General features: G+C 32.5%; 1 protein-coding gene across 1 annotated transcript in view; it reads right to left on the reverse strand.

Moving 5' to 3' along the window:
- Positions 1-25,127, reverse strand: part of NAALADL2 (N-acetylated alpha-linked acidic dipeptidase like 2) — an 899,092-nt gene that overhangs the window by 178,552 nt on the left and 695,413 nt on the right. The window lies entirely within an intron of this gene.

A 25,127-nucleotide genomic window follows, 5' to 3' on the forward strand; every position in this document is an offset into this window, starting at 1 on the left:
CTGTAGCAAATCAAAAAAGAAACATTTAAAACTCCTTATTGATTTTGTTTTTTAAGTGCTTATTGAATTTTCTTTGAAGAGTCAAAAGGACTCTAAATTGCTTTAAAGGTTCTGTTGATTGTTGGACTTCATTCTACTGATCTAATTACCCATCACAGAATATTTATCAATTCAAATGAATAGAATTCTATAACACATTTGACATTATATGTATTTACAAAAGAATGTTTTCTTACCAAAAGAGATAATTCTTGACATTTCCCCTACTTTTTTTCCCAAAGTGCAGACTTAAATGTAGACACCTTGACTACAAAACTTGTATCTGAACTCCCTTCTGTATTTTAAATATTGTATTATTACAGCTAATAGAATAGAATGTTTTTGATAAACATGATCACCTAGAAAACCCTAGACAAAATGCTTATGATATTATAAATATTGACAAAATAACTTCAAAACAATAGTAAGATATATTATGGATAGAACTATCACATGGTTTTATATGCTGCCAACAAAATGGTAACACATTGTATCAAAACTTGTGTTAAGATAGTCGAAATGAATCAAAGATACTCTAATTAATTCATTTTGTACTTGCAAGTATAGCCAAGTCTCAGAATGCAAGAAGACATGGGATGCTAATAATGTTATTATCTAAAACAATATTATTGGAGTTATCAACATTATTGACATCAGAGAAAATAATTACTGTTTGCAGTATAAATATAGCTTGTATTCAAAAACCTGAAGGAGCTAGGTTATTTGTATTGAAAACAGAAGACTTGGAACAGGATATATATTAATATGTGTGTGGACAGATAGACTTATAGAAAGATAGGTAATCTTTTTGAAGACTCTCATGGGGAAGAGAGATGTAACTCAATCTTCACCAACAGTGATTGCAACAGGGTAAAAAATTTAATCTAAATTGATTTCAACCTGTTTATTAGAGTTATTGAAAAGCATAACAGACTACTTTAGGATATATCAATGATGGAAAAGAAAGTTCTGTTTTTTTCTTCTTCTTTCCTTTGTCTTGTCAGAGAAGAAAGTTAGAATGATGTAGTTGAAAGGCTTTGAAGTTATACAAATGAAGATGAAACCAACACAATTCCAATTTTTTTATAGTAAATAATTCTGTGACAAGATATACTCTTCCCTCCCTATTTTGAACAATTCTGAGATCAAGCAAAAGTAACCTAGCTGTTTGATTCAACATATGCCCAAATTTTGAATAAGACCATGAATCAACCAAAGGGCATACCTACCAAGACTAACAATTTGTTTATCATCACAAACATGTTTTGTGTACGTCTCTTCATTTTACCAACCAATGTAAAACTAATTTTTTAGAAACCCTGCTCAGGCCCAACCAGTACTCCACTTTGTAAGAGTCGCTATAAAAGTTATACAACCTAGGTTTAAAATCTTATAAATACTCTTTCCTAATTTTTTTTCATTTTGAGGACTTGCTAAGACTTGGTGTTATGGGTTGAATTGTCTCCCTCAAAAATTAGTTAGGTTATTGTCATACATAGGTATCCACGTTAGGTGTTGGGAGTCAGAACTTGAAAAATAAGTTGAAAATTTCAAAGATATTTTTGAAAGTATGTTGAAATCCTAACCCCTGCTACTTCAGAATGTGACCTTATTTGGAAATGTTCCATAGCAGATGTAACTATGTAAGTAAGGTCATACTGCATTAGCATGGGTCCCTAATCCAATACAACAGGTGTCCTTATAAAAAGGGGAAATAAACATAGACACAGGGAGTATGCCATGTGAACATGAAGTCAGAGAGTAAGGTAATGCGTCTCCAAGCCAAGGGACACCAGAGATTATGAGAAAACTACCAGAATCTAGGCAAGAGGCATGGAACAGATTCTCTCCCAAAGCCCTTAGAAGGAACTAATCCTGACAACACAACGAAAGATGAGATAAATTTCTGTTGAAGTTACCCAGCTTGTAGTGCTTTCTTATAGAGTTTCTACCAAACTAATACATTCTGTCAAGGTGGTATTCTCCCTTATTGCAATATGCCCAATAAACTTATTTTTACATATCAAGTGAAAATATCAGGTTTTTATGGAGGTATTTTTGTGCAGTCAACATAGACATAGGTAAAAATTTTGGGTTTACCCCTTAATAATCTGAAGTATATTATTCTCCAACGGATTAGTTACTTTATCTAAGAAACTTGGATAATACATTCTTCACAGAGATGTAGTGAACTATCCAATGTCTTACACATAGGAGACACTATGTCAATGGCATTGTTGATGTTGCTAAAAAAAATATCATAAATGATGATATGGCAATGATAGTGATGGTAATGTAAGTAATTTAGGCTTGTCAAGAATATTATACAGAAGGTTTCTGATTATGGTAGGATGTTGAATTAGAGACAATTGATGATTCTATAAGAAACAATAAACAGTTTGCACCAAGATATGTTTATTTTTCCAAATAGAGATAACTTTAAATCTACTTTAGTAAAAGTATAACATGAATAATTTGTTGCATTCATTTTAATTTAATAATTAATCTTTGAAGTCTTTAAAAGTTTGCTTTACAAGTAGTTTTAAATAAACTTCTTGGAGTAGTTTTACCTTATTAGTATACTCAGAAAAACAAAACTTCATAAATAGTGCAGAGGTAAAATATCAGCTAGCTTCAAATTGAATGATCCCATAAAAATGTAAGTTGGAAGTTATAATTAATGATATTTTAATTGAACTTTCAATAATTTAGTGGCAGAACATATTAAATTATAAATACGTTCCTTATTCTCCAATGTAATCCCCTTCCTTTTCTTGCTCCTTTAATGTATCTCTTGACATACAAGTCTTTGTTTTCAGTGCCTCATTTAATTCACCATTAAAAAATGCTCATTTAACACTATGTGACAGGTGCTTCACTAAATGCAGGACATGGTCCTTAAGCATATAAAGTTTAATCTAATTTGATTTGGACACATAAAGATCAAATATCACTTCTTTCAAAAATTTAAGACAACACACCACTCTTTTTCATATACATATGAATACAACAATCATGCTTAATAAACAGGTATTTATATAGCCTAATGTAAAAAATAATGAAAAGATTTAAAGAAAGAATATCTGTTTTCTGAAAGTTTTCTACTGCTATTATGCTGACTATAAATGATGGCTGTTTAATCATGTCTTAAGTATGTAGATGAAGAAAGGGAAGTAAAGCAATATTAAACATTTAGAAAGTGCTTTTGTTTAAAAAAATTATTGATAGGCCAGATGTGGTGGCTCACACCTGTAATCCTAGCACTCTGGGAGGCCAAAGCAGGAGGATCACTTGTGGTCAGAGTTTGAGACCATCCTGAGCAAGAGCAAGAGCAAGAGCAAGTCCCTACTAAAAAAAGAAAAAAATAGCCTGGGCTAGTGGCATGTGCCTGTAGTCCCAGCTACTCAGGAGGCTGAGGCAGGAAGATCACTTGAGCTCAGGTATTTTAGGTTGCTGCAAGCTAAGCTGATGCCACTGCACTCTATCCCAACCAATAGAGCAAGACTCTGTCTCAAAAAAAATTATTGATATATCAAAATTAAGCAATTCTTATATAAGCCAAGATATAGAAAACGTAACACTGAATGTCTGCCACTTGGAGATCATAAGAATATTACAGAAGAAGGGATATTGATAATAAACATTTATCCAGAATCTGTTATGAAATTCAACTTGGCTCCCACAGTTTCTAACTTACTGGTTTTTTGTGTGACATTAAACAGTGTTTACCACACTTTTCTTCTTTTAACTCTGTTGCCTGAAACCCATGATTTGACCCTCCTGGTTCTTCATGTGCATGTTATTATTATTTACCTGTAACTGGATTTTTTTTTCTTTTTTGAACTTTTACATTGTTTCTGGGTGGTCTAACCTCAACGTTCTTTTCACAGGCTTCCTAGGTGGTTTTGTCTGCTTTTTCTGGTTTCAACCACCAACTTCAGATTGATAACTTGCAAATCTGTATCTCTGGTCATGATCCCTGTTCTCAGTTTACCATTTTTGTTTGTCTACGAGACCTTTCAGACGCATCAATTTGTCATGTCCCAAACCATGATAATGTGTTCCTTCATTGTTGTCTTCTTTTACTATCTTGGATGATAGCATATCTCTATTTTGCCTAACTGTGAAATTTTAGGTCATCCTTGACTCCAGTTTCCTTCACCCTCTGTACCCTATAATGCACTAGCCAATTTCCTTCCAATCTAGTCAGTTGGGTAACTCTCCACAAGTTCTTATCTGTTGCCATAGTCCACTTACTTATTAATTTCACCCAAACTATGGTCACTATTGTCTAAAGGCCAAAGCTCACACTTATTAGTATGACACATTACAATAAAATCCCAATCCTTCTTTCTTCTTTGGGCTTTAAACAATTATTTCTTTCCCATCAACTCATCTGTACCATTTCCGTATAGTCTCTGCATATGTCACGGCAGGGTATTCACCAAATCTTGAATCTCATGTACATTTAACATCTCTTTCACTTTATTTATGCTATTTCTTTTTCTGCCTGTAATGTCCTACTCCTACCTATTTACCAGGATTCTTAATATAATTGTTTTCTCTCATCCTCACCAATCCATTAGACTAATTGCTCTCTTGTCAACGTGCCCTCATCACTTTATATTTACTTTTACTCACCACTTATTGCATTGTGTTTGTATTATATTTCTGTTTTTCTCACTATACTGTGAACTTTTTAAGATCTGGAATAATTTTCTTATTAAAATAATCTAAAATTGCCAGACAACCTTGGATAAGTCATTTAATTTTTCAACCTTAGTGTCATTATCCATAAAGTTGAAATGCAGATATACCTGTCCTTCCCACCTCAGAGAGTTCATATTAAGAACAAGCAAACAAAAATGCATACACAAATACTCTGAAAGAAGGAAAGGACTACTCTAAGAATAAATGTGTTAGACTTTTATCACACTTGTCAGGAATTACTTTTCTATGTGACAGAGAGTTACAATTATGAAATTGAAATTACTAGAAATGTCTTTTTATTTTGAACTCTCTGTGAAATTTCACTTTTAAAATGTATAACTCTTAAAATAAAATTTGAGAATCATTTTTATAGGTGGCAGAAATTTTTTGGAGGGTTTTATGTGGAGCAAGTGATATTTTCAGGTGTACATTGAGTTTAGCACATACTGATACATACATGGGGGATAAACTTCAGAAATATGATGGAAAGTGGCAGTTTAGACAGAAAGGAGACTAAGCTAAGACAGTGGGATTAGAAATAGGAGAAGATGAAATTGATAAATGCTTAAGAGATAAAGTTAGTTGTATTTGGTAATTAATTAGATGTTGGAGTCTTAAAAAGGAGTCAAGATTGCAAGTACTTCTAGATTTGGTAGAATTAATAGATAAAAATTTCATTAATTTAGAAATTATGGAAACACATGAAGGTGTGGGGCAGAAAATCTTAAACATATTAGGTGAGGTGTTTGTAGGACATTCAAATGAAATTATCTATAATGTGAGTGACTCCGTTGAAGTTTAAGACCAAATTCTAAACTAGAGACCTAATAATAATTTGAGAAACATGTACATGGTAGATAAAATGTAATGCATACCACATGTAGACTTAGAAATATATTGAGTATAGTACAGATCTCTGAGAGATAACAAGATGTCTGAGTGGCATCAATATTTAAGAGGTAGGAGGATAAAAACAAAGTCATGAAGATGTTATGGGGGAATCATCAGAGAAGTGTATGAGGAACTGGGTGATTTCAAGAAGTGAAACAACTAGAGACTGTCTGGGAATGAAATCAATGCAACAAAGGTTGCAAAGAAATACGGTAAGATGAAGATGAAAATTATCCAGTGGAGGTGACATTTCAGAGATCCCTGATGCCTTTTGTCAGAGAGGTTTTTATAAAGTTGTGAAAGCGGGAGACAGAATGCAATGAGTTAAGAAATAAATGTGAGGTGAAGTAAGCCATTAACTATGAATACATTATTCTTTGTAGGAATTAAGATTAGCTTGAGAAGTTAGAAAACTAGGTCATTAGTTAAAGAGAGTTAAAGAATCAACAAAAAGTTGATTTACTGTGTTTAAGACAGAATTGACATGTACATATTTTTAACATGAGAGAAAAGTACCCAGAAGAGGAAAACAGATTTTTAAAATACAAGAAAATTTGGAGGAAATTAATGGGTGATGGCCTTAAAGAAAAGAAATTCAAAGCTCAAAACAACCGTACCAAGAAAACCAGAACTGTAAGTAGATGAGCCAATGGAAATAAAGATGTTGAAATGAGGATGAGATGTAAAATGGTGGGAAATAGTATTTTTACATACACAGAGGTAAAGAAAAAAAGATTTGAGGGTCATGTTTAAGTTCTAGACTAGATTGAGTTGACTAAACTCCAACTGACCACCATACCAAAATATATCCTTTTGCATGTTTTTCAAAAATGATCATTTGAACTATTTGGTTCACGTAGCCTTAGTGGGAATTGAACTAGAGAAAAACATCCTGAACATGCCTTCTCTATAGTTTGAATTCAACAAGCATGGCCTGGAATAAACAGAATAATTATAGTGCTTTACATATATACCAGCACCAGGGTAAGTGCTCTACATTTATTATCTAATTTAATCTACACAAATAGCTATGAGATAGGAATTATTATTACCCTCTCTTTACAAATGAAAACTAACGAATTCCAGCTATTGAGGTCATACAATAATGATCTCGATAGTGGTAGAAACTCAGGTTTATCTGACTCCACAGCCTACATTTTCATTCCTATACCATGCAACCTCCCTACTGCCAAAGTTACTCATAGCCCAGGATTCTGTATGGTTAAATTAACAAGGATCATCTCCCCACCTTTTGCTTCAATTTCCTCTGAGCCTTAGTCTGCTCTCCATAGTAGCAAAAAACCTATGCACAGTTTAAATGATATAATCAAAGACTCCCTGCTTAGGCTAAATAAAATTAAGTCTAAAAAATCCCATGTGCACTTTCCTCATTGCAATATTCTCCTTGCTGTAATCAGAGAACATACACATCATTACTTAAATTTAATATATGAAATTAAAACACTTGCGGGCTTTGAATGGCACTGACATTCATAATGTGCTGGACTGAGGAAAAAGATAATTACAGTCATAATTTTTGAGACATAACATTCTCATCACTATTTAAAGTAAAGAAGACCTGAGATAATGTGGAGTTTAAATAGAAGTATAACCATCCAAGGGTCAAATGTGGAACAATATTAGCACATTATTTTTTGAATATACTCCTTTTTACATGACAATTATTTTTTTCAGGTTCTAGGATAGTCCATCGTATTGACTTTATTGAAAATAATCAAGGCACCTTTATAGTTCTATTCATACTGATTTAGTGTCCTCATTTTAGACCCGGAAGAGACAGTAGAAAACTTAGTTCATCCCAAATGTACAAAGTGAAACATGAAAAATCTAAATGAATAAATGATTTTACAAAGTCACAAAATAGTTGTTGGAAAGTCAATACCAGAAATCAGCTTTATGTGTGTGTGTTTCTTAAACATTTTGTCATTTCTTTTAAAATGAGGCTAATAATTATAATACAAACTTTAAAAATGTGAAATATTCCAATTAATCAAGATGTATTTCTAGTCTTAAAGTACTTAGATGCCAAGAAAATACTTTCATAGGATCCAGTATTCATATTTTAGACTTTTTTCAAGCTTATATATTTTGTCTTAATCACTAAATGTGTGTTTATCCTACCCATATAGAGACCACGTATCATTAGTTAAATGAAATATGTTTGTCATTTTTTTGAAATCACACTTTCTAGACATATCAGAAGGCTGGGAAAGCTCAGGAACAACTACAAAGAAACAATAAAAGATGCTCTTAGAGTATTTCACAAATGAGAGCATCTTGTAATAAATGCCTTCAGTTAGTATCTTGATGATGAATAATTAAGATTAAATGAATAGATGTGTTGTCAAACTATTAAGCTTGCTTGACAAATGTTAATTATTCCATGTAGTAAAACAAGTGACTAGAATTTGTTAATGTTTCCATATCTGTGCTGCCGTTATAAATAGAAGAGTACATTTGGCAATGCCTGGCATAAAGATCAAGCAAATGAGGAGGAGCTCCAGAAAGACTGGTTGTACTAAGTTGACTTAATAAATCACTGAACTCATGTCCAAAGTACTATTTATCATTCCCTACAACTTCTAAGATCTCATGGCATTAACTCTGTAAAGAGTTATTAAATCTACAAATAAGTCATAGAGATAGCTCATCTTTTTATATATGTATATTCTATCCCTTAAATTTTCTGTAGAACTCTGTTTTGGTTTTTGTTTGTTGGTTAATTTCCAATAAAATAAATGGGGGAGTCAATCAACATGTTGGCACCTGATACTATGCAAGTGACAAATGTCTAGCAATATTTATGAATAGTTGGTATATTGCAAGTTGCTGAAATTCTGTGTGGCTCAGCTTTCTCATCTATAAAATGCGTATAATAATTTTAACTCTCATATTAATAAACTCATCATAAGGATTTAAGAAGTTAATATATATAAAACTCTTAAAATAATGCCTAGAACTTTCAATACATATAAAAATTTTGTCAGAAAGGTATTATTTTTCCCAATTTGCAGATGAAGGAAACAGACTTGGAAGAGTGAAAAAATTTGCTTAAAGAAATACATTTACTCATTGGTAGGTTTTTAATCCGAATAAAGGCCTCACTCTCATTTAATCCTGTAGTCATTAAATGCGAGTTCATAGAGTGGTCCAGTACACAACAAAGTGAGAAAAATAGTAATAGTGCACAAAGTTAATGTTTTTCATAAAACTAAATATATTCTAATCAAAGAGCTGTCTTTTTTTCCTGGAAGTTGTGTTTTCAACTGTCTATTGATATTAAAATACTTTCCTTTTATGAAACAAATTGGGAAGTAATTTTTTTTTAATTTGTTTTATCCAATGTACTTGGTAAATTTTATGTTGGCACTCTAGGTCAATCTCAGCATTTTTATTTTATGATTCATTTCATGTGTCCTAAAAAAATTAAAATCTGAACAGCACTTACTAAATCCTGTAGACAAGTGGTCCCCAATCTTTTTGGCACCAGGGACTGTTTTCATGGAAGATAATTTTTCCATGGACTAGGGGAGCAGGGGGAGGTGGTTTTGAAATGATTCAAGCACATTACATTTATTGTGCACTTTATTTCTATTATTATTACATTGTAATATATAAGGAAATAATTATACAACTCACCAGAGGTTGGGGACCCCTGAAGACCTGTGGTTCCCAACCCCCACATCATGGACCAGTACCACTCTGTGGCCTGTTAGGAACCAAGCCACCCAGGAGGAGGTGAGTGGTGGGCCAGCAAGCCAAGCTTCATCTGTATTTACAGCTGCTCCTCATTGCTTGCATCACCACATAAGCTCCACCTCCTGTCAAAACAGTGGTGGCATTAGATTCTCATAGGAGGGTGAACCCTACTGTCAACTGTGCATGGGAGAAATCTAGGTTGTGCACCCCTTATGAGAATTTTAATGTCTGATGATCTCAGCTGGAGCTGAGGGGGTGATGCTAGCACTAGGGAGAGGCTGCAAATACAGATTATCATTAGCAGAGAGGTTTGACTGTACAGTAAATGTCATGCACTTGAATTATCACGAAACAATCCCTCTCACCCATCCCAAACCATGTCTAAGGAAAAATCGTCTTCCATGAAACCAGTCCCTGGTGCCAAGAAGGTTGGGGACTGATGCTTTAGACTTTCATTATGCCAGTTTTAGAGATTTAAAAAATTAATTTTCAGTAAATTTATGCAAATTTTCCATAATTGCATACTTTGTCAGAAATAAAATTTCAGTCTTGGTCACTTAAGTCTTATACTTGCATTCACACAACGCTGTATCCAAGTATGCAATTCTACTGCTTCAATAATATACAGCCTTAGAAGTTTAGGAGGCAGTTTCATGACTTGAAAACAATAAAAATAAACAAAACACTTACCTGAAACACTTTTCTACAGAAGTAATAGGTACATAGAAAAATGTCAAGATAATACAGATTTTCTTACTGGCAGGAGGTTTAACAGAGTTTTCAATATTTATGGTAAATACTACTTAGTAGAAGGCTGTAACTTTCTCAACACTTAAATATATTCTGATAGTGAAAGATGTCTTGTAATTTAAGCAGCGTTCCTGAACATTTTTAAGCCAAGTACCATTTAAAAATAAATATTGAAAATCTTAATTGTTTAAAAGATTCTTACATGCCTACTTTTTGTGGGTATAGTATTGGGAGGGATGTGGGGGTATTGTATATCTCTTTAATATCACTTATGTACAAAAGACATCTATATAGATATTCTCCAAAGAAAATATCTATAGATAGATGTATCCTAATGGACAGGAGATTACATCAATCTTTGTGTTCTGTAACATGCATTGAAAAAAAATTACATATTATGAATAGTATCCAATGCTAATAAAACACATTGCTTACTTAATCCTCATAAAATCTCTATGAAGTAAATATTATTGTTCCCATTTTATAGATTAAGAAACTGATGCACAGTGGGTTTAAATATCTTGCCCAAGCAGTAAAGTTGGAAAATGAACCCAGACAGTAACTATGCTCTTAACCATTATAAAATACATTGTCTATAATACATAGCATACAAATTATAATATAGTATAGTATTTATCCACATATTTTTGAGAATCATTTCAGATGAGAAAAAATAAATCCATGTTCATCTCATATAATTTTTATATATGAATAAAATACTAAATTGTGTAATATTGTAATTTAAAATCTTTACTTGCCTTGATTTTCTGTTAGCCTGGAAACTCATCCTTTCTTCAGTAATTTTAAATCCATGCACTACAGTATTATATTTCAGTTTTTAAAACAGAATATATGAAACTAAAACTCCCTAAAATATTTTGGATCCTTATACTAACTACTGAGTTAGGCAATAAAGATATCTCCATGTTCACATGAAGTTAAAATGACTGTTAAGGAAAGGAGCTAGTACCATAACTTCAAGTCATTGAATGGTTAGCTGAGGGTTTTTTTCTCTTTAATTTGCCTCCTTTCTTTTGTGAGATAAATATTTTCCTGCATATCAGATGCATGAATAGGTGATTCTAAAATTATTTAACAACCAATCAGCTAAATTCCTGGAGAAGGGTCCAGGAGGAGACGCTAGGGATGATGGAAGGACACTCAAAAGGGTCAGAGCTGCAGCTATTTATCAACTCTGCTAACATGTTTCATTATAACTGGTTCAGCTCTGCTGGAGGATCCTGGCTATACAGAGGGTAGAGATGCCACACTCAATGGCATGGTAACAAAGTTAATATTTTATGTATCATTGAGAATGTAGGACTTACACAAATAAGTTGCAAGGTAGAAAATGAAAAAAAAGACAACATGGTATTCTTAGATCTTGGGGGGAAAAGATGTTTTCTCAATAATAAGGAATCCAGACTTTAATGTGGTCTTTAGTAAAACCTTCTCTCTCTGGTAAGGGCTCAAGTCAGTTTAACAATAGCATTTCTTCGAGGTCAGAGCCTGTTAGCCCCCTTGAAAAGCATTCTGTTGAACAGTCAGTCAGTGCTTTTCTCAGGGCTGCATTTAATCAACTGTGAAAGAAATGGGGGATTTAAAGGTATTAAAGTTAAGGGCAAAAGAATCTAAACATCAGGTTAAAAAGAAACAAATACATTAGTCAAATCCTGGGAGAGACATTGTAACCCCTCAAAGTCCTCTGGCTAGGAATAGGAGGAGATTACCTTTATAGTCGTGACCTCATGTTTTATTATATAATCTGGGTGAAAACACCTAGGGAAATTACACCTGTCACATTAGTCTACATGTAATTTTACCATTCATTGTAGTATTCTTATTGTTCTTTTAAAATATTTTTTTTGTCAAAGACTAAGCCCAATGTAGGTAAAATTGTGGAGAAATCAGAGACACAATTCTAGAAATGACTGGTTGTTTAAATCCATCCCACCTGCTCCCCTTCTCCTTTTCTAGCCCACCCCACTGGTATTTCATTTAATAACATAGGAGTTGCTTCACATGAATACAGTCAGATGTCCCTGGGCAAATTATATATGCATTTAATATTTCTTTTCACGCTACTACTTACTAAAGGCTAAATAAAAGTCTTTATTTCCCTATGTATCCCAGGGAGTACAGATAGATTTAATTTTAAGGACTAAGAATGATTTCTGGAATATCTTTAATTTGTGGCAATGCTTTCCTTTAGCTAAATGCATTCATTTTAATCATTCTTTCCATTTATTCATTTGGAAATCAATAAAGGCACCAAATTAATTCTGCAATTCACTAAAGAAAAAAAATCCCATTTAATTGAATAAATAGGTGTTAAAGAAAAGAGCCACGATTTTAGTCCCAGTGGATAAAATATGTATGGCTACCTTTGTCTCTAAACAAGTGTCTCTAAAAATTCTGCTAAGCTCCACTTCAAAGAATTATCCAACCTCCAACATAGAACAGACTATTTTCTTTGGGAATTAAAACATAAAGAAAGAAAATATGCTTTTAGTTGATGTCTGATAGCATCTTTCCTTAATTTTCATTTGAGAATAATCAGTTATTTCGATTTTCCTCAGCCCTCATTTAATGACAGTGAAATTAAAAAGATATTGATGTTCTACTTTTCAAACATTGGGTCACTTCTGATTAAACTTCAATTGAACATTAAACTTGCAGACTTAAAACAAATTGCTTCCTTTTTCTTTTTTAATTTGGACCCAATTTCTAGCTGCCCTCAGGTCTCTCAATGGTAATTAATTGATTTATGAATCAATTGAAGGGGGATTTCAAGTTGAAAAAAAAAAGAAAACTGTTTCTTTTTTCTTTTTAAATTTATGACCAACATTTTACAAATGACTCAATTCTCTTTCAAGTTATTTATAATTTAGCAAATTTCACACTTATAAGGTATTTTTAGAAAAGTTGAGTATTCAAGTTTAATTTCATTTGAAATTATTTATAATTTGCCCTTGGAAAAGAGTCCCAGTTGAAGTACCACATCACATTATACAATTATTAAGTTATTCCATTGTGATTTGATAGAATAACAAAATCTGAAGGGCAGGAATTCTAACCAACCTCTCAATACAAGCAGCATTAAGTAAGAATTTTGGGCCTGGGTTTGAATTCTGGCTCTGCTATTCACCATTGGTAACTTTAATCAGTCACTTGAGCTCTGTGACACTCAGTTTCTCATGTATAATATTGGAATCTTGATATAATGTCCTCAGACTACTATTGTGTATTGTTATTATTATATTTATATAATATTCTATTTTAATAATATCTATATTAATCATAGTTATATAACATTAGTCAATATCATCAAATGAGATAAAACAAAAAGCAAAACACTTAGAATGGTAGCTGGCACATAGCTGTTCAATAAATGTTACCACTTATTATTATTATATTAGTGGATCTTATTAAATTCTATATTCCCAGTGCTTAGTATTATTTCAGACACATTGATAAATATGTTTATTTGAATAGACTGTCTTTGAATCTTTATCAGAATCACACATGGTCAAAAATTCCACACAAAAAGGAAAAAGATGGCTTTTTTATCACTCAAAAATCATGCCCAAAATATTTTAGAATATTTTTATAGTATCTGAGGATTAAGAATTCAACATAGTAAATAATAATAATTCATTGTAAGATTGGTAAGCAGGAAGACAAGGGCATAAGATCCTGTGACCAAAGTATAGCCATCTTTGTGACCATGGAAAAATTTCCTAAATATTCTCATCCTTTCTTTCTTCATTTGTGACAGTTCCACAAATGTTATTAAAGCACAGGCAATTACTTGTACATGTTCTAAGAAGAATACAATACAGTCGTTGACATTGTGAGGCAGACAAACAAGAAAGATATGAATATATAAGTACACAAAAACATGTATAAATGTATGTATGTGTGTGACAAAAAGAGGAGAAATATAATTTGCTTAAGCACACAATCTACTTAAGTACGTACACCTGTGTGTATATAATAACAATAGATTTGTTACTACTAACAAAATTTTTAGTTTTTACAACAAAAAACATGCATTATATAAATATGTGCATGTTTGTTTATGCACATATGAAGAGATAAATCTTACTTGAAGTAAGTGATAAAATAGAAGCATGCACAGGACGCTAATCCTAAATGATGGGTTAGGGGTTCAGGGAAGGAGCTTCCTGGGAGAAGTATTTTCTGAGCTTGATCTTGAGAGGTAAAATGTAGTCAGAAGAAAAGTGGTCAGCATATTCGTGCAAATGAAAAGCATGTACAAAAGGAGACATATGAAGAATACCCTGCTCTGAAGATGGATACTCTGAGTTTGCTGTTAATTGGCTAAAATGTCAGAGTTGGGCAGTGGCAAGGACATGAGATAATGGAGGGTCATTGAGGATCTTAATGCAATGCCAACGGATTTGGTTTACTTTATTTTGAAGATAACTGGGAGATGTTGCAAGGTTTTAAACAGCTAGTAAGGAAGCTTGATTGGAGTATTTCAATGTCATCTCAGTTCCAAGATTCAATAACTTTAGGCACTATACACTGGTATAGGACTTGAAAGATTTTTTTCAGAATAGTTTGTGCATATAAACTCACTCCAAAAAATATAACAGAAACTCATAGCCATATATATTTATCACTTTTATAAATTATGTCTGGGGCACAATGTGGTTATAAAATGAAAAATAAGTATTAGTTTTTACAGTTTTTATGAGTGTATGCTGGAAAAGATACTTGTTAAAGCAGTTACAGCCATGAAATAAACCGTATTTGACTTAAAAATTGTCAATGTGTTTCATCATTACAGCTCAATAATGCAAACTATCACAGACAGAATATGGGTATAAAAATCTATTTATAGCAAAATTCATCATAAATAATTTTTTTTTTTTACAAAACAAGGCTCTTTTCCTACATTAGCCTGACTGCAGTAGCGGAATTTTCTTTACATAGTTGTATTTGGTAATGTCCAAAACATGTAATCCAGTTGAACAATGATTATTTTAGTCATTATCCATATAATTATCCCTTTCTACAATGACATGCCATCAGATTGTATATTGTTTACAGAGCAACTCTCACTTCCTAACTTATTAAGAAAACTAGTAAAAATCTACTTGCACAGCATAATCTTCTGTTTTCCTTGTTTTTTTAATTAAATGAGATAATGTATGTTCGAGTCCCTAACATAATAAATAGATAAGAATAAAATCTCAACAAATACAAGCTTATTAACAACTTTTAGCAATTGATTTTCAGCTCCCTATCTCAAATTTAGAATTGGTATTTCAGGGCTGGAAAAGTTGTTAGGAATTAGGTGAATCATTTTTTATATCTGAAAAAAACCTGTGTCATAAAGAAGGTGGCCGATTTATCCAGTATAAGGAGAACTACTCAGTAGTACCACTAGGGACAGACTCTGAGGCCCTTGTTAATACAGCAGCGCTTGTTCTAGTCACCATACTACCATTTCTTATCACCAGCTAACTTCCTAAACTGCCAGTCAAAACTACCGGTCTTTCACAACAAAAAAATGACTTGCAGTTGGAAGAGAAATGGGGAAGTGAGGAATGTGTAAGTCAGTTTTCCCTCAGCTATGCTGTGCAGCATCTAGATTTTTGCCTATTGTTCACATACTTTAATGAAACAAAAAAAGGCTGAGATTAATAGAAATATGAGCTCTGGCAATGTGTTTATTGTAACAATATTACTCAAAATGGAAGAAGCATATACACACTCACAAATACCCATTCACATATATAAGTAAAGTACAAAGATTCAAAATAAGGAAAGAAGAAGAACATGCTCCATGTCTTCAATAAAGTTAATGCCATGTATACTATATATAGCTTAATTTTCTTCAGTGAAAATCTGAAACCATGTTTCCTTTTTTGGAACCATTATAATTTCTAAAGAGAAAAATATCCTTAAAAACTCTAATTTTTTTTACACTTTTCATTGCTTCTAATGTTTTAGACTACACAATTTTTTCCCTACTGTCAGGGTTCAGTTGAATTGTGACAGTGAAACCAAAGTTAGGGTTCAATCCCCATGTGGACCAATAGGGCTGTTACTGAAAACATTTCTTTTCTGGTTAGTGACCTTGAAATTATACACTGGGGCCCAAAGGAGAAACTGGCTCAACACAGGAAAATGGCTCAGTATAAACAATTACCACTACTAGAAAAACCAAGTCACATGGGGTCTCGGATCAAAAGGATTATCTTTTGGGGTATATGTATTATTGTGATGGCAGAGCATGGTGGCACACACAGCATTTATTTTGTTTTGTAAATATTTTAGAAATAATAGTCAATGATATAAACAAAGTCTAAGCTAGGCATAGTGGCAGAATGGTAGCATTTGCTACTTTTATTATAATGCCACTCTGGAAGCAATTTACACTTTGCATAGAAAAGACAATCAGTAAACTTGTGATGGAAAAATAAAAGATCTTTATAGTTTCTGTGAATTTAATCCATTATAAAGCCTAGAATATTATTAAATCAACCTAGGTTTCAAAGACATTGTTTCCCAAATTTCACACCCCGACCACAACTGCTATAAAATTGTTTAAAGGATTGTCTCATTTTGCATTCAAGGAGTATGCCAAAGTCTGTGGAAGCATGAAGGAGAAAGAAACACTGGGAGAGAAGATAAAAAGAAAAGTGGAACAAAAATACCTCTTGTATCTGCACCGCAGGCTCTCTCTCTTTATAGAATAGATTTCCTGTTCAATAAAGCATTGGATATGGGACACATTTTGCAGATGAACTGCTTGTAATAAATTATATATTCTGGAATTTTTTTAAGTATAGAAAACGTAGATTTAGGAGAAAGTGGAACTAACCTTACTTAAAAGATTAAAAGGGGAAAAATATTTTAATTGAAAAGGATATTTTTCATAAATTAGCCCATAGTCCACTCTGAAGTTGGAAATTGTATCTTCCATTAAGTGAAAAAAATAAACAAAACTAATAACATCTGTGGAACATGACATGTAAGTGGCTACATATTCTGGTAGCAATGGAAATCAGAAGATAAAATTCTAATCCAGGCTTTGCCACTGACATGGTGACCTTAGGCAAAACTCCTTAGTATTGTTGCACTTGAGTTTCCAATTAATGTGATGTAATTCTAAATTTCTCAGATTTTAGATTTGATATGGGTTTTTTGTCTGTTTTGTTTTTCCACACCACTTGCTCTTCTGACTCAAAACCATTGTTTCTCAATCCTGGCTGAGCAATAGGATCACCTGGAGAGCTCTCAAAAGTCACTGATGCCAGGGCTTCATCCAGGATGATTACATTAGGGTCACGGGACTGACCTTAAAAGACACCTTTTAACAAAATCTCTTTTATTAGGAGTGAAATTCTTCCCTCTTTTGCAGGTGTGATTGAAAAGAAAGCATAATCAAAAGTTTTTAATAAATATCAATTTATTAATATAACCAAGTTGAACTACATGGTAGTTATGATTTTATAACATTTTAAACAATGTTTTCCTACATTTCCTACATAAATATAAGACAAAAACTAGTAAATAATATGTTGAACTCTTTATGCCACATTATTTCTGCAGACACTATGGTTTTTGCCAACAAAATAGAGATTAGGTTCTCTTTATTGTGTATATGTGAATCTATCAAGGATTACCCAAAGATTATGAGTGGAAGAAGGTATTCAACAACAACAGCAAAAATGCTTTAAGTTAGCAGAGTGGAGAAGAAAAAGCATGGTTATAAATTATTGGTTTTACATGGATGACAGTATCTTACTGAGAAAAATATTGAGAAAACATCTGAGAGAGAAAATATAATAAAATTTAACAACAGATACATGATTATAAATTGATTTTTCTCTCTAAATTATTATTTGCTTTTCATTTTAAGCAACAAGTATTATATTATAAAAAACACAATTTGAAAAAATATATAATCTAAGTTGCAAGACAAATAAGCAAACATAAGAAGCCAGGTTTGCTCATTTCTGTTTGCCAGCAGAATTTCACAAAGCTGTTGACTCTGTGACGATGTGCAGGTCTCTCAGAAAAGATGCTTTGAAGACAAAATAGAACACAGCACATGGCTCCCCATATCTCTTGCCTGAGTCACTATATTCCTTAAAAGGTAGATGAACCTAGTCCTTGCCTTTTCTCACACGTAAGATAACACCTGCCAAGGGTAGCGATTATGCCCCCATGTGCTATAACCAGATACACTCTTACACCCAAACTTGGATGTGAGTTTGCATGTACTGAATCTTCACTGCCTGTACTTAAGCTATAAACTAAAACATTTTTTTGGAGGAATCTGACAGAACCTCTCTGAAAGACTCTTCCTGGATTCTAGGCCTCGGTCTATAGTCTTTGATAAAACTTCTGAATAAAACTAATTTTAATTCCTTAAAAGCTTGACTTTTTTTTTCTTTAGTCAACATAGAGAAACTCTCATCTGAAAACCATTTGGCTTAAAGCTCATGTTCAATAAAGAAGCCAAACTTCACATTACACCTGCTTTTTCTACTCTGTATAATTTTTTAAAATATATATTCATTGAATGAGCTGCAATTCAATAACTTTTGTGGTTTTCTCTTTTCTCTCCATTTGGTTGGCATAAAACACATTTCCAAAAAAAAAAAAAAAAGCATAAACAACTCAATTGTCAATTGCTTGTTAAATTTTATGTTAAGGATATGCACTGACCCAGCAAAATCACCATAGACAGCCACACATGCTGCTGAAATTTAAGGTTTCTTGCCCACCCACTAGCTGTTTACAGACAAAGCAGTTGGTGACCTGAAATTGCTTTGCTCTTCTCTGACACTTCAGCTAGAGAACCAGGAGAAAGCAATGGAAGTATGCTAGGTCTACCTTACACTAATCTGTTTGTCTTAAGTAGAGGCAACTTGTGATAAGAACTAAGACTAAATTAATCACAGTCTATTCAAGTTTCTGAATGCACAGCTGGGATTCAAAGAGAGTAGAGGCCATACTGTTGTGCCACAATGCCTTGCCCCACCAGAAAGATCCATTAGTGAACGTCCAGTGGTTTGAGGAATGAGGAGTTCTGCAATGCTATTCCTCAAATACAATGTCTATTTTAGCTGAATTTAAGATGAAAGAAAATATTTTTGTCCATAAGGTGACAAAATGATTTCCTTTTCTTATTTGCTTTCTCCCTCAGTTCTTTACTGACATCCCCGATAGCAAAGAAGTTTTCAAGGAAGAAAAAAGGACTAGCTCCTCTGACCTTACTTAGACCAGCAAATAAGAGAAGTCAGTACTTCCTGGTCCTCCAAATATTAGGCTTAGAATTTTTTTCTTTCCAGTGGCTCTACTTCTCTATGAAGCATCCCTAACCAAACTTCTAGTTACAGTGCTTGTTTTTAACCAAGGTGGTAGGGCATGAAATCACTGTTTTGAGTTCTTCTTCAGACATAAATCTTTTGTAACTTTAAAGAGAAATAGCTTAACATCCTTGGGAGCTGCAAGGCTTTACTTGTTCTGTTCCTCTTTGGTCTTTTCCCTCTGTCGATTCAGAGGAATGAGATATGATAGAAATGTAAAGAACAGTTGATAAAACTTGGGAAGAGGTCCAGGTGGCTAAGTAGGCTTTGAGGATGTGATTCTGGGCTTAGCACTCTTCCTTGCCAGCCTGTGTGGGAAAATTTTCCTTTGAGTTTTCTCTCACCAAAAGATAATGAGAGACAGGGCAACACTCTGAAGAGAGTAATTCTTTTATTCACCCTGAGGATATGTTCTAGTGATGTGCTTTGCAGTCCAATAATTTATTATAAAACACAAAGATAAGATAGGGAGCAATTCATTATTCCATCAAATTAGAAGTGGAGGCTATGCTGTAAAATTATAATTAAATGTCTAAATACAGGTAAAGAAAAAAACAATACACATCTAGGTGTCTTCAGTCTGGGCAGTAAATGATGGTTAGAGGAAGGAGCTTGGGTAAAGCACAGATCACACCTATGCTAACACTGGAAGAGAAGACAAATAAGCCTGTCTTTTGCCTTCCCTCAGATTTGAATTATCTTTTTTCTTAACAACCCAGTTTCCCTAACAAGGTCTTTGGTCTACATTATAACACATACCTGTATAATTCTATTTTCTCCTAAAATTTTCTCTACTTCCTACTGATGCAATTTAATATCTTTTTCATGGGAATAAAATCTTCCCCATCCACACCTAGAAATAAAGACTTAGAAAATATATGCAGATTTGAGTAAACATTAACTAAAAAAATTGTTCACACAGACTTGCTATCAGGATGCACAAGTGACTCATACAAGATCTCTGAACAGAACTCAGAAGGCAAGACTCTGAAGACTCTCTACTGAGGGAGGAAGAAACAAACAGCAAAGGGTCTGGTGGCATTGAGGTCAGACTAGATGATTCACATCAGATCGGTACTGATTCCAATGAAGCTGTGGGGACTAGAAAGCATGAAAGGGAGAGGGAAAGGGTTTCCCCTTAAGAAAGCAGTTAGGGAAGAAACAATTTTATGATTTGGGGATCCTGTCCTAATCTCCAACTCAATACGCATAAGCAGAACCTGTGAGACTGCTTAAGCCGTGGACTTTCCAGAAAGTTATGATTCACGCTAATCAGCGTTAACACCATATTCCCATTGTCAATGCTTTAGATCTACCTTCATTCTCTCTTGCCTGGAGTCCTGTAGTAGCCCTCTAACTTGTCGTGATGATTCCCATCCATCCATTTCAACACTGAAGTCATCTTTCTAAAATGCAAACCTGATAAGGATGTTTTCACATTTAAAATCTTTTAATTTTTACCCCATCATATAAAGAATCAAACCCCAAGCATCATGTAGATAGTGGTTCAAACAGGAATATATAACCTAAACCTAATTATGAGGAAAAACTAGACAAACCCAAAATGAGGAACATTTTATTAAAATAGTGAGATAGAGAGATGAGGAGACTTTAATGTTTAAAAATTTCATGTCATGAAAGATAAGGAAAAAATTACAACAAAATACCACCTCATACTCATTGGCATAGCTACTATTAAAAAAAAAAAATAAGTGTTGGCAAGGATGTGGAGAAATTCAAACCCTTATGTACTGTTGGTAGGAATATAAAATGAGGCAACTGCTATGGAAAACAGTATAGTGGTTCCTCAAAAAATTAAAAGTATTAATAGAATTACCATATGATCCAGAAGTTCCACTTCTGGGTATATACCCAGAAGAATTAAAAGTAGGATCTTGAAGATATATTTGTATACCCATATTCACAACAGCTAAAACATGGAAATAACCTAAGTGTTCATCCACAGATGACTAGATAATCAAAATATGGGGGGGGGTGTATATATACATATACATATATAATGAAATATTATTATTCAGCCTTAAACAGAAAGGAAATTCTGACAGATGTCAAAACATGTATGAACCTTATTTTGTATATATGAAGTGAAATAAGCCAATCACAAAAATATAAGCACTGCATGATTCCACTTACATGAGGTACCTAGAGACAAAATTACAGAGACAAAAAGCAGAAGGGTGGTTGCCAGGGGCTTGAGAGAGAGGGGAGTGGGGAGTTATTGTTCAATGGGCATAAAGTTTCAGTTTTGTAGATGAAATGATTTCTGGAAATGGATGGGGGTGATGATTACACAACAGTATGAATCTATTTAATATTACTGAACTGTACACTTAAAAATGGTTTAGAGTAATAAATTTTATATTATGTGTATTTTAGCACAATAAAAAAATGGAAAAAACATAAAAAACAAAGACAAATGTTACAGATTAATGAAAATAAAAAGGTTGATAACTAAATGTAATACTTAATCCTAGATTGGACCTTGTACTGAAGAAAAAAAAATCTATAAAGGATATTACTAGGTCAATTGAAAAAGCTCAAATGTGAACTGTAGATTAGATTTAAAAAATTGTATTAATATTAAATTTATTGGTTTTTACCTTATTGAGGTATATAAGAAAACATTCCTATTCTTATATAATATACAATGACATATTTAAGGTAAAAAGACATGATGCATACAACTTAATCAGAAATATTTCAGGATAAATCACATATATATATATACATACATATATATGTGTGGGTGTACACACACACACACACATATGCACACACAAAAGAGGGACGGGGAGGGAAAACAAATGATTGATAGATGGAGGAAAAATGTTAATAATAGGTGAATCTGGGTAAAGGGTATATATGGTTTTGAATTATTATTTGTATTTTCTATTCTTAATCTTATAAATTTTCTGAAAGCTTGAAAATCTTTCCAAATAAAATGTTTAAAAAGAAAGAATCAAGTTCCAAACCCTGCATATGGAATTTAAAGACCTTCACAATTTGGCCTTAGTTTATCTCTCCAGCTTTTTCCCAGTTCCTACAACACTGTGCTGAAACTGATAATTTCTGAATCACAGCATGGATTTTCACTCAAGCCCTTTAACTGTGCTATTCCCTTTGCATAATAAATATCTACTGATGCTGTAACGTCTAGCTCAATTATGATTTCCAAGCTTCCCAGTCAGAATTAAATGCTTATCTTTGGCCTTGTTGGGCTTTATTGGGCAGTGTATATATGCATAGAAATATATATAAACACACATATATATTACTTTTACATATGTCACACATATATGTAATGCTTATCACTGTGTTTTAGAGTTTAGAATATGGCACGTTTATATAATGCATTCAATAAATGTTGTTTATTGCTGTTACTATCACTCTGTAATGTATTCATATAGAAATAAATATAACTATATATACTTGTATATTAAACTGTATCATACCTCTCTGACTTGTCTTTTATTTTCCTATCTACTCTTTTCTCAATAGTTACTATTTATAGATAAGAAGACTTTCAAATTCATATTTTCTAAAGAGAATCTTATAGGCTATTACCACTGAGAAAAATTCCTATACTCATATTAACAAAGTTCAGGTCTACTTGAGTACATATTTGCAAAAATATACATATTTATCTAAATCCTAGTTTATAAAAATTTCACCTGTTTATTGTGTTTTTACAATTGATAAAAATTTGCTGACAAATTTCAAGGAATACAGAGCTTACTTTTGTTAAAGAGAAAATTCTATATCTGTAATTACCTCTGGTAAATATTTCTACAATATAGCTATGACCATATATCTTTACTGAAAGTATGGTTTATAGCTAAAGATATTACAAAACCATAATCAAAGTCAATAATCTGTTTTTTGGTTTTGATGTTTGGTGTTTCTGGAAGGATTGAATTTATGTGTTAGGAATAAAACCCTCTGTTTATCCTGGGTCAGTTACTGTGTGGGTGGGTGTATTTCAAGCCATTTTATCAACTGACTTCAACTTTTACCTAGAATGATAAATATTTTTACGGTATGATTCATTCTGTTCAATCTATTCAAAGTATTTTAAGAGTAAAATGTCTAAAATGCCAGATTCTGACACTCTGCATGTTAATATATTATAGCAAACTTATAACTTGCCCCAAATCACCAGATATCCTGTGCTTTTGACACATGCATTATATTCAATCACTTTATCAAAATAAAGAGGTAGTTTTCACATTGTATCCAACATTACAGAGCTAAAAAGAATGAAACCCATTTTACTGTTTGTTATAAGAAAGCATTGATGAAGTGCAATCATTTTTCCAAGTACATAAAACTTTAAAGATAACCTCTGAATATACATGTATAATATTTTAATATTAAATGATACAGTTAATATTTCAATCTTAATTATGTTAGAACATTATAAATAAAGGGTTATATGAACTTTTATAAGAACATTAAAATGTGTTTTAAAGTGAACTTCAGATACCTAAAAAACAAATAACAAAATGATAAGAGGGCATTTTAAGGTGTGAAATGAAAATGCTGTCCTTCATTTAGCCATATGCCTAAATTTGTCTTTACTAAAAGGAAAAAAAAAACCAACAAAAGCTCTTTGTTTAGCACAGATTTTTCTTTATCATAATTAGAAATGCAGATGGAAAGTTTAAATTAGGCAATGGCTGACAGGAGGAAAGACATTTGCTTTAAAACTGTCGGGAGTGATTTCAAGTTCAAATCCTTTGAAATGAAACAAAGTCCATTTGTCACAAAATATAATTCAATGGCACATGGTCTGCTTAGTTGGCTCCGGCTTGGTTAAGACTAAAATGCATTTGTGGGACAAAAGGCAAACGAAGAACAGACAGCAGTAAGGGATGTTCAGAAAAAATGAATTCATTTTAAGCTTCCACAAGCTAACATGTTAAGGCTTTCCAAATCTCTCCAAGAGCTCATCTAATACTTTTCACTGATAGTTTTTACCTTAAAAGAGGAAACATATGCTATGAAATGAGATGTGATTCTTTCAGAAACTTAATGAAATTTAAGATTATGTATATGTATATATATTTAAAAATGAGCATCTTGAGACTTAGGAGATAAAGAATATATATATTTTTATATATTGATATCTATTTAGGTATATAATAATATAGAGATATGATGATTTGAATTTATATATATAAATTTAAAATACTTATATATAATTTTTAATATAAAAATATGTATTTTCTATATATATATATATAAAGTCAATACATAATGATTATATATATAATGATATCTTCAAACTTTTCTTTCTAACTAGGGCATACAACTGAGAGCGTACAACTCTGATTTCTAATTCCTGCTTTGTGACTTGTCTCAATACTTTTTCTCCTTCCAATTACTTAATTAGCTTTCTTCCCTTCTTCCTTCCTTCTTTCCTTCCTCCTTCCTTTTCTTCCTTCTGATTCTGATACTTTACTCAATTTATACCATCAGGGTAGTAATTAGTTTTATTTACTTACCTAAATAATAGCTGTTTTTAGGGTTTTTTTGATGGTTTTATCCATTTTTCTGAATCATATACTAATACTACTCTTTATTAACTTATAAATAAAAAAAATCTGTTAACTTTTTGCTATAAAGATGTCTTAGTTCATA

Source organism: Eulemur rufifrons, chromosome 7 (assembly GCF_041146395.1).
Source record: "Eulemur rufifrons isolate Redbay chromosome 7, OSU_ERuf_1, whole genome shotgun sequence".
NCBI classification, from domain to species: domain Eukaryota; kingdom Metazoa; phylum Chordata; class Mammalia; order Primates; family Lemuridae; genus Eulemur; species Eulemur rufifrons.